Here is an 11655-nt window from a genome sequence, read left to right as displayed (position 1 = left end):
CCTCATCTCATAGTATTGTCTACTATGCTCTCCAGTCCATAATTGCAGTGCAGATGACTGATTTTTATGCACTTGACAATCATTTTTGCATGTTACCCGTCATGTTACAACTTAAAAGGAGTCAACTGTCTGTGTTTAAGTTTGTGATCATAATTGTTAGTGTATTCTGGTCAGAGCTATCCAAAGATATCGGAGACAAAAGTTAAAGTACTCCGAAATTCTCCGACAAAATATCTGTAGTAAACTCCGACCCCGCTCCGACTGCCACCAAATCGGCAAAACTCCGCTCCGAATTCACTCCGACTCCACTCCGATGCTCATCCCTAACTCAAACCCGCTACCCATTGGTGTTGTAGCGGTGGATTATACCACTGTAGTATATACGCTATACGCTATGTCGCCACGATTTTGTAATATAGTGTACCTGCTCGCTAAGAGTCAAGTCATGCTAAGAAAGATAGAGTAAATATCCTATTTCAATACCTACTAATTCTGTATAAAGCATATAACTATCTATCCGTGTATATATAATTTCACCCAGATATCCAGCAGCCTTGAGATGTAAATATTGATATTACTTATGTTGTTACGGGGTAATTCACTTATTCAATTGCCCTACATCTTTTCCACGTACTCCACAATGAATAGCTGTTTATTTGTGAAGCGTATACTATTCGACTTATAAGGCTACCGTACGCATCCAGTTGATTCACCACGTAATAAAACGACCATTGCAATAAACACGCCGTGACTCGTGATAGAGATAAATGACACAGCGGATCATCCCCTGATACGCCCCATTTGTACCAAATCGAAAACAGGATCACTCCTGCTTGTAGTAACTCACTCTGTAAAGTGACCCAAGTGGCGTAAATTACCTCATTACTGTGTACGGGATAGCTGATCAGGCAGTGGGATCTTTGAAATCTATCCAAAATCAATATTCCCTATTATACCTAAGCGGGTAATCCACCCCATTCAGCTGGGTGATAAATCTAACGTTTTACAAACTGGGTAATGTAATGATGCGCGCTTTGAAGAATACTCCAAACCGATTACAACCGCCTGAAATAGATCGATGGCTGCGGTTCTGATGCGTAGCTTTGAACCTATTGCAATTTGCCGCCAATCAGTAATCTCAACCTCGATAAAATTAAGTTATAGTGCCGTCCTGTGCATTCCTGCCTTGGTCATCTGATTATTTTCGTGCGCACGCAATAGATTCAAAATTCAAGTTTGGGGAGAGGATTTGGACAACTATATCATTCTATTTGTCTAATTAGACCAGGAATTTGCTTACTTTTTACAGTTGCGACTCCAAATTTCGATTTAAAAAATGTTCCGCGACCCAACCTTTCCAGTTGGCGTACTTATTTCTTAAGAAATGGCCACAAACTTTGCCCAAACCTACTCACGGCCTGTGGGAAGCTGGCGACGGTGTGTGCAGTGATAGCAATTATGCAATTGTGAACTCATCCATCTATCAAGACTATAGCAACACATATTGGTCTTTTGGAACGATGTCTATCTATATCCAATCTAAGTAGCCAAGTACTGCTACGTGAAATTCTGGGTCACACAAAACAACCTATAGCTACAAAAAAAAACTGTGTAGCTATAATTCTAATTCTAATCTAAAGTGGAAAAAAATGTGTACTTATAATTGTACGTATAGGCTAATTTGGGAACACTGCTGTGTAGCTATAATTATAATTAATCTAATCTGGAAATGCTGAAAGATTTATTGTTCAAGTCTAGGGTGGTGAGGTGTATAAACTGTATATCTACTTGTGTAGCAGTCAATTGTTATACAGAAAGTTACAGATCAGATCAGCAGTGCTGTGCAAGATACGTGCGGTATAAAGTAAGCTATAATTGCATGCATCCATTCTGCAAGCGTTAAAATACAGAAATGACATCATAAATCTACAAAACTAACACGTGACGTCTCTGTTGTGTTTGTGTACACTCTTGAAAAAGTACTATTCTCTTCTTTTCAATATAAAGTAAACATTTCTCAGAAAGTACTTATCGCTCATACATCGTATCTTGTTGATGGTACGGCAGCGCGTGTGTCATTCGACATGAGACTATCGAAATTGGCCTCGTGCGTCACTTGAAAAAATCTGAAATCTGTGTTTATGCTCGCCTGCCAACGTGGACCTGTGAACGCTATCTTGTGTTATTCGATGTAATCTGACAGCCGGCACCAGTATAAACTCTATTTTAACAACAAAAGGCTGATTATGGCAATTCCAGAATAGTCCGCATTAGACGAGGAAAGCTAAGAAAACATATACTTATCTGAGCACCCCAATCATGCCTCGTGATTCATATTTAAAAACAAGCGTCCTTAGACCGGAATTGACTCGCTAACTCACTCAAGATCTTATACCGAGCGTTCTGACAACAATTAACGGCGTAGTGGCCGCGGTAATTAATTCTAAATGTCAGCTGTCGATTTCATGGTTGTCTAATTAAGACAAGTAATTGGACAAGACACAGTGCGGGGTTCGCAAATATGGCGACTCATCAACTTATCTTTCTCAGTATGTGTCGTGTAAATGAATGGAATCGTTTTAGAGAAAATCTGGAGATAACCGCCTTGATTCACGTGATTCCGAAAACCCTTCACAGATGTGATAGCCTACTCTAGTCTAGGACTTGTATAATTTTCGATAGAAAAATGTTCATGAGAGTTGGTCTTCTATATGTCGCGAAACAGATTCTTGTGGTAGAACCGATAACCTATCATGTTGGTATGCTATCTATGATGTTGTAGCAAGGAAAAGTTCGCTATCGACATGCTAATGTTGGATATACACCATTCCTACGTGAGCGATGTTCAAGAATTCATGAATAAGTATACCCTTACAACATTATTTCTTACGCTATCCCTATAAATTACTCGCACACTCTCATTGCATGAACTATTTATTAATTCAATCGTTTTGACTCATATAGATCCAAATCTCTCCACAGTCACAAGGTCGAAATAGCAGTTACCGTTATCGAAAATTGACACCAAAAGGAATGTCTGTAGCAGCGCCTGGCCAAAGTTCGTCTATCGGTCGACCACCAATGAATTCATCAATGGTTTATGTGCCATGTCGTACATCCATAGAGTAGACATGTATATTTTTTTTTTGAATGTCACGACTTTTTAAGACTTTGCAGATACATCTAAACGTCAGCAATTTGTGGAACGGTCTTATATGGTGTTTATATACTAGATATGCATCCCATGAAAACTCTTATAACACCAAGTAGACTCCATATATGATCTTTACACAGTACCAACACTATGAAAAGAGGCAGAGAAAAGGATCGACGTGGCAAATGTCCGAAATGGAATTGCTATGTCCGAAATAGCAAATGTCCAAATTGTGCGCTTATCATGATAGAATCTTTCCGCCCGTCAATTGCTATCTACTTGCCAGTATTTTTTCGATACAACAGTTACATAAGCCTTATTAATCTCAATATATATTTATAGCGAACATATTGTTATGGAATAATTATAATTATCAGAAGCGTAGTCAAGTTCCCACGGTACAAAAAGGAAAATTTTGGTGATATATATATTGAAGAAAGCTCTCGATCTCCAAGCCGCAAATAGCAATCACGGGCAATCGTATAGGAATTACATTTCATTGGCACTGATCATTTGCGGACAGTGTCTCGTGATTATGAATGAGCAAAACAAATCACTTATTCGAAATTGAATCGAATCAAATGTATTGTTGATGAAGTCTGAAATGTCGAATCGAATCAACATGACGGAAGAACCACGTTTAGGTAAAGCGATTTTGAACGACAGCTTCCATAACAGAGTACATGGCATCTGACATACAATCTGATCTCACGCTTAGAAATCCCTCTGAACTTAGAGATATTGCATAAGAGTACCTCATTTATGTTCGCACTCAGCGCGTTGTTGCTGAAATGTCATTTACCGTGTACACAAACCAAATTATGAAAGTGTTTATGGGTGCCGATGTCACGGATGCTTCTCCAGTTGATTTCGGCCATCTGATGTAAATTTCCCCTGAAAATAGAGTGCGACACTCTAGAGCAGTTGAGAATGATGAAGAACATCTGTGTATCTTAACAGTAAAGCATCAAAGTTGGAATGGGGAGGTATTCTTGTTTTTCCTATCACGCGAGTAAATATCTGTAACCTCCTGCTACCTACTTCGAGTGCTCTATTTGTGCCCAACTTTACTAATGTTCGTACTTAAAGATTAATGAAATATACGGTTCAAAAGTGATTTGATTCGATTCCAGTCAAATATTCAACATCTGATTCGAATCCGCGTCGATTCGATTGTTCACGTTCAATTTGTACGTAATGTTTTCACGATATTACATTTCCGTTTCCACCCGCAGCCGATACGCTGGCGAAAAGAATATGGTATTTGGTTACTGCCCAAAAAGCGACCGTTTCGCAGAATGTAATTACGTTGATGTGTATCAATCGCGCTTGTTCGGACCTGTCCCAGGAAAGTAATAGGTATTTAAATATTGATGGATTGGACGAAACAAGAGATCTCAATAGAAATGGACTCACCCCTCGACACAAAGAATATCAATATTGAAAAAGCAGGAATGGATTCATTTCACGGTTCCAGTGATCGTTCTACCATTTGACCACAGCCAGTGTATATATATCATCACTCAATATCAATATCAGCCGACAGGATCGTATTATTCGCACCGTGTATGAAATGTACAGTCTACAGAATTTCCGAGTGGCATAATTAAACTTGCCCAGGCCTGTCGATAGGTCCATCTCTTTTGCCCAGTCTCAATTTCGCGGAAGCGGGACACCGTAATAGTCTTCAAAACTTTTCTGACCAGTGCAATGATGCAAGCGAGTATTTCCAACAGCAACCAATTGACACAAATCACAAATAGAGCTGAGCTGGGGGCTTGAAAGTGTCCTTGGATGACACCTAAATCTTCTTTTTTTGGGGAATTTGTCCTCTTTTTCACTAAAAAGGGTTAAAATGCGACCCGAAACGCGATCCCGATGCAGCGAACATCAGAGTTTCGCAAAAAAAAAATCGGGTAGATCGCGAGTCGAGTCGAAGTGATGACTTTTTGTTTCTATCAATACAGTAACATGGGTCGATTTTTTTTTAAATCACCAGTTTTCTTGTCAGGTGATGGAGCGTTCAAAATATGTGAAAAGTGTCCTCTTTTTAGGTTCTCAAAATATAGTAACCCTAACATATGTGTAGTACTGATGAAAACCCACACCATTGCCACAAAGTACAATGAAACAGGTACGGTCGACAAAATGCCGAATTATAATGAATGTGATGTGGAACAGACATTATAATTCTTTGTGGTCGCATAAAAGGTACATATGTGTATTTCTGACTGCATTTCATCGTGACGTCGGCACGAGTGATACTCAATGATATAGACTCACAACTTAATACTAGATTCAGAACCGAATCATTGACGTCGTTCATTGAACTATAGGACATAACGTGGTATCTAGATTCAACGGAAATATAAGAGGCTATTCTTTTCTGCCCGTCTAGAAGTAGCGCATTCCATTACAACCCTCACTAATCCCGATATACATTGCTATGGTTCCCCCGGTTGTAGTATTTTGCCAAATCTGTGCGACCCTCAGATTCTAAATTTCACCACCCGGGGCCTACGATACTTATCGTAGGCCCCGCACCACCGTAATGTTTGTTTGCGTTCTATAAATCTGGGAACACTCTAATAAGCTATATTTGTAGGCTCAGTTGCTTTGCATGGCATAGTTGAATTTTCACATTTACTATTGGTTTATAAGCGGAAATTGCAGCATCAATGGGGATATATAAAAGTCTACGGGCCAGACTAGGAAATTGAAAGACATTGTTTTCCGGTGAGGGATGGTCAAGAATCTCCGAGACAAAGGGCGCGTGATAGTAAATGGTGGTCACTGCATGGTTATTGGTTAGTAGTGAATTGTTTCTACTCTTCGAAGTACTCCAAGTATAGTTTTTGCCTTATTTTGCTACTTTTGCTCAAGTGATTTCGATTTTAGACTACTAAGTAACGGTTTTTAGTTTTGTAGGCAAAACTATAGGTAAGGGGTGACCAACGCGGTGCCCGCGGGCTAACGGTTGCCCGTGAGTCGCCCCCGGTCGCAGTAGCAAAATATTTAAATGAGAGATTTGAAAGTCGAAGCGGAAAAAGGTTTCATATGACCACCTGTTGAACATGAGTCAGTCGACCCTACGGAATATACGAACGCAGTTTTCGGTCGGGGCGTTGCTTGTCTTCGACCGCGCTGAGGCTTAATAGGAATCTAGTTCATATTCCCGAGTCTCGACGCGGAGCTTGGCGCTTTGACGCGCAGTACGACAACGCAGCTGGGCCCGGGGACGCTGGTGTGAGTCCCGGTGACTGAGAGTTTTCTGTTCTTGGTAAGGGGCTGAAATCCTGCCCAGTACTCTGAATGTCTTAGTGAAGACATCCAACTGAGCACGGACAAACGGCGGAAGTAACTGGTAGCCCGTCACATTATCAGTACCCACGAAGTAGCTCTTGGTTTCAAAATGGTTCTACACCCCTGCTATAGGTCAATAATACTGACTATTTTATACTTGGAAGCTGCTACTAGTACTTGCGTAGAAATTTACGGAGTTACTTCTATTTATACTTGAGTACCAGTGAATACTTTCGCCACTTCTGGTGGTATGTACAGTCAGATTAAATATAGGCATTCTTTTTTTCGACCGCGTATTAAATCTGAAAACGCGTATCACTTTTTCGCTATTAAAGACCGAACAACGCACATTGTGTATAGCCTCGGTCTGTAAGAGTCAATAACGGCAGTGCTATGTCTTTGTGGTCCCTGTTTGACATTCGCGAAACCGCTGTTTTCTATTTCAAAATAGGCTAAGAAATTCCGTGTTTGCCAGTCATATATACCCAAGCGATAAGCCGTGTTAAGGTCGCTTGAACTCCGTTAATTCAGTTCATCGCAAATTGCGCTTGAATAAAGAAAGAACGGCGTAGCGGCGGAAATAAATCCTTTGTGTGGCTCGCGCGGAAAGTGACTTAAAGGAAATGGGGAAAGAGCCGCAATCTTCCAATACCGGTACTAAAATAACTGCTGCGAAAGCACATATTTCTACAGTCCACGAAAATTCGTAAAAATTCCAAAATTAGGTAAAGTACGACATTATACGCCCATCGGGATCTATGATGTGTGTTCAGTGTATGATCAGTGTGTTCTTTACATTGAGACGACGCATTTAGCTTTTATTGACGATCACCTTAATATTGTGGATATCTTATAGTCCGTTGCGTAATTCATCAATTAGCTTGTGCTGTTGATGAAATTTGTTGTTAAGCACCATATCATAATTTTAATAATTAGTAATATTTATAATAACTTTCCTTTCGCGTATTTCGTGTCTATAAGTGTGACTGCGTCTACAGTAAATCTCATTTTACAGAGGACCACTTGTACGCTGGGACCGTTGTTTGGACAACTACCCGTTTGCAACATTCCCGTTGTCGAACCACGCGATTCGTGCTCTCATACTTGAGTATACTATTCAATGGTATTTTGAAGTTCTGTATACCTCCAGGAATGTCTCCAAACAGTCAGACATATTTCATTTTCTACTCTATATACGAGGGGAGTATGATATAATGCTGCATATAATGAGAGGCTTGTATGGCAGCTTTAATGTAACCAGATGAATTCATCCATGGTATAGGCATGTGGGAAGCTTTTCCTACAAATATAAATAAGATAGGTAAGCCATGCACTGCCTAATTTCGTTCATTGCAAAGATTGTTGAAGGTATAGAACACAATTGAACAACATATTCACATTTAAATAAATCCAATTATTTTCGGCTTACACTCGTCACAGGTAATCGTCAGTAGAAAATTTAAAGGAACTTTGTATATTAACAAAAATCGTTTATTGAAAAAATACTTTCGTGATCGATCTAGAAACCAGGTTGCAAAACCCGCCTCAACACACCCGAATACTTCCCACGTTACGCAATCGATACACAACAAATTCCAGCGGATGACGTGCTTACGTTTCTGTGCTAAACTCCCCATGTTGATGTTGCAAACGTTGACGATTTCTCAATCAGGGCTGTCAAATCTTTTTTATTTGCTCCACGAGTGCGCCTCTCTGCCTTTTACGGGCGCGTATCTGCTGCACCTTCTCTCAAACTACAGCGCAAACACTCCCCACCGAACGTGCAAGTATTGGGAGAACAATTGATCGGGAAAGGCATATATTTGCTCGGCAAAGATTTCTGCCAACCGCCGTTCTTCATCAATGTTTAGTCGAACCGTCGTTAAAAACATTAAATCGAAAATAATATCCATTCGAAAAAGTCACCGTCATAAATCAATAGCATCCAAAATATTTACTTATAGTTTGTCAATACCCTTGTGAAAAGATAGCATCTATACCTTATGGTCATATTACAGCTTTCTGGGGTTTACTGTGCTATATATCATCCCGAGACTGAAAATCCGGATTACACATTGCGTGTTTGTGACGCTTCGTATCTAAAAATATGCCATCGACCCAATTGGATATGTTTTGGGCATCATGCGACCCATTAATAGCAATTTGCTTAAAGTGACGAGTAGCATGGTAGAACATGCAGAATCGTGCGCCCATAGACATACCAACCCTTTTCGGCACCCCTTACACCAGGGGTGTCAAACTCGACTTGGGTCACGGGCCGGATACAAACCTTTTGATCGCTTGGTGCCGGACCAGTAAAATGATTTCAAAACGTTCAGTCCATATCATAACTTCTTCGTTTTTCACTGGAATGTTTTATTATCAAGCCTATTCAAAATAACCTCGTGCATTGCATTATGAATCCTAGGGGCTCAATTCTACTAACACCTTTATTCGGAAACTACGGAATTGGCAAAAAATAAGATTTTGCCGACTGAATACGGTTATTAAGAGCTAAAGCAGATGCAAGATGATGCATTTATATTTAGTCGTGATGAAGCGTTGGCCCTGCGAATGCATGCTGGGGAATACAATATATATAACTTGGTTGTTGAAAAGTGGTAAAAACTAATATAAATGAACATTATATATCAGCAATCGTGTAAATAATGTTCTTTTCAAAGCTGTACTAGTTGCTGACAATTATGCCTGACGAGTGTCAGCCGAAAATATTCGGGTATATTTCAATACAAAGACATTATTCAATTGTCTAGTTGTATACCTATGTTCTGTACCACCAAGTGCATATTTCAAATTAATCTTGACTTCTTTCGATTTTCGTCACCGCAATGCATTACGACGCATTTAGCAGTGAAGGAAAAATTATAGCGACGAGATAACACATCAATCCAGATTTTCGATGGAAAATAAAAACATTGATGATAAAGTTTGTGATAAAATGAATGTATTCCTCGTTGTCACCTTGAACATCTACGCGCTTATAGAAGTTCAGCCACTTTGGCATTTCCGTACAACTCCAAGTTCCATATAGTACTTGTACGGACTGATGGAAGGCGTGTGGTTGTTATTTGGTATTCATGGCGTTTCAACTATTGTTGTCATTTACACAAGGGCGACATTTCGTACTACGATTCCTGATCTGCAGATTTGCAGCACGTCGCTCTTTGGTGTTGTTGATAGCGTGACGCAATAAATCCGCAGTCAACAACTTACGATCATGTGCGTTCACTAATTTAGATAATAATTGGGCTTTAATTGAGAAATTAGATAAATAGTGTTGGATCTGCTTGACACGGAATAGGTAATCAAACCGTTGGCTTCAGCGCGGTATTTCGTTACCGAAATTTCGCACTCGGTGTATTTTGAAGAAGTCCAGCGCACCTGGCGCGATTGACGGTTTCCATCACGAGAAGCCGTCGCGTTGTTATTTGACCTGCTTATTTTTGGAATCAATCTCGGACGTCCCCCAAATTACAGGCGAAGACATCCGGATCATAAACGGCGGGGGAAAATGGGACTTTTGGCGAAATTGCGCCAAATTACACCTTTATGAAATTCGCTATTACTTCTATAATTTTTCAGCCGTTCAACCTGCCGCCCCCGATAATATAACACTGAAACCGAGCCCATCGCAACAACAAGTTCCCTCTATTAATATCTTTAGGTCGAAGCTTTTTCTTTTACTGCGTCGCGTTGTCTATGTTGGAAGCTTTTTAATCTGTGAAGACACACGACTTGGTTGAAGTAGATGTATACCACATATAAGTTTTCCAACTCAGGATGCAGATAATGTCGTCGCGGGTTCGATGTACCTTGAGCAGAAGTAGTATCTTCTGTTATTGGCATTCGATGAACAATCCTGTGACATTTAACAGAATTTAATATGTTATAGTTAGATCATGCCAATCTAACTCGAATTCATTATGAATATACAAAAACAATATTCCTTTGATGCAAACTTTCATATTTCCAGTCATTGCCAGTTAAGAGTACAATTTGCACATCTTTATAGTTTAGAGATGCGGTGTTATTGAGAATTTTTGGGTAGAATCAGCTGACGATTCTACAAATCAGTAACGATTTTGCTATCACGTGCACGCAGTTCTGATACTGACCCATGCAAACGTGATTTCAAGGTCTCGAAGTCTGCGTATAATGCGATAATGCTAAAATAATTCAGCTAATCCGTCCGTTACTGCGTATCGCCGAGGGCATCGGCAGAGAGTAACGATGCATCACAGCTATTTGCGATTATTATGATACGATTACGGGTTTTGTGACGGTTTGAACCTTCCAATGAAAGGGTGCATTGTCTGTAACAACGCGCACGGAAAATGCAATAACGCGCTGTTTAAAGGTTATTTTACGTGGCCGCAGTACTGAAGCACGAAATTGGGCTGGTTATAGTAAATTCGTAATTACGAGGTTCTGTTATGGAGGTCAGTAAGCTAATGCCGTTTGACCTTTCTGTACGATCGGAACTTATCACCAAGACCATGACTATGGGAGCATAGTTTTAACATTGTCAGATTACGTGCGTCTATTCTGACGGATTGCTTCTAATTCGCACTTCGCCTTGTCACATCCGCTCTCATTAACAGACATGATATCTGATATGTGCTAGAACAGAAACAGATACCGTAGTGCAAGTATAGCGTATCCACAAGTATAGCGTACACACGCTATATTACACTAGCCCTAGCGCTTCCTCGCAGATATCATTGCGTTAATTGATCCACATTTCCGGGCTAATCAGAAATCATATTAATAATCGGAACTGTAGATTAACGCAGGCGCTAACGAGTTTTCTATCGTTAACGAAATTCCTGCCTGATAGGTAAAACGATAAAAAATAACATCGCCCATATACGGAAAGTGCTGTTTCGATGGACCTGGCAAGCGTTCAACTATTCAGACGATCTCTGTGGTTTGCCTTAGCAAATAACCCGCAGCTATGCCTCATGATTACTATAAGCCTTCTCGAAACTACAGTACAAACAAAATGATCGCTTTGGGAAATGTCTTAATGGAAAGTAACTATAATATGTCGTGTGGACGAATACCCCATTGGTGACAGTTAATTATTCATTGCAAGGTAGCATAACACCATGCTATCATTCTCATTGATATTCATGACATTTATGACAGCTTCGCTTCTCATTCTAGAAGTTACATGT

Source organism: Botryllus schlosseri, chromosome 11, assembly GCF_051294905.1.
Source record: "Botryllus schlosseri isolate E-star chromosome 11, Bs_hap1, whole genome shotgun sequence".
NCBI lineage: Eukaryota > Metazoa > Chordata > Ascidiacea > Stolidobranchia > Styelidae > Botryllus > Botryllus schlosseri.
The sequence above is the reverse complement of the archived record's forward strand: the minus strand, read 5'-3'. Positions refer to the sequence as shown.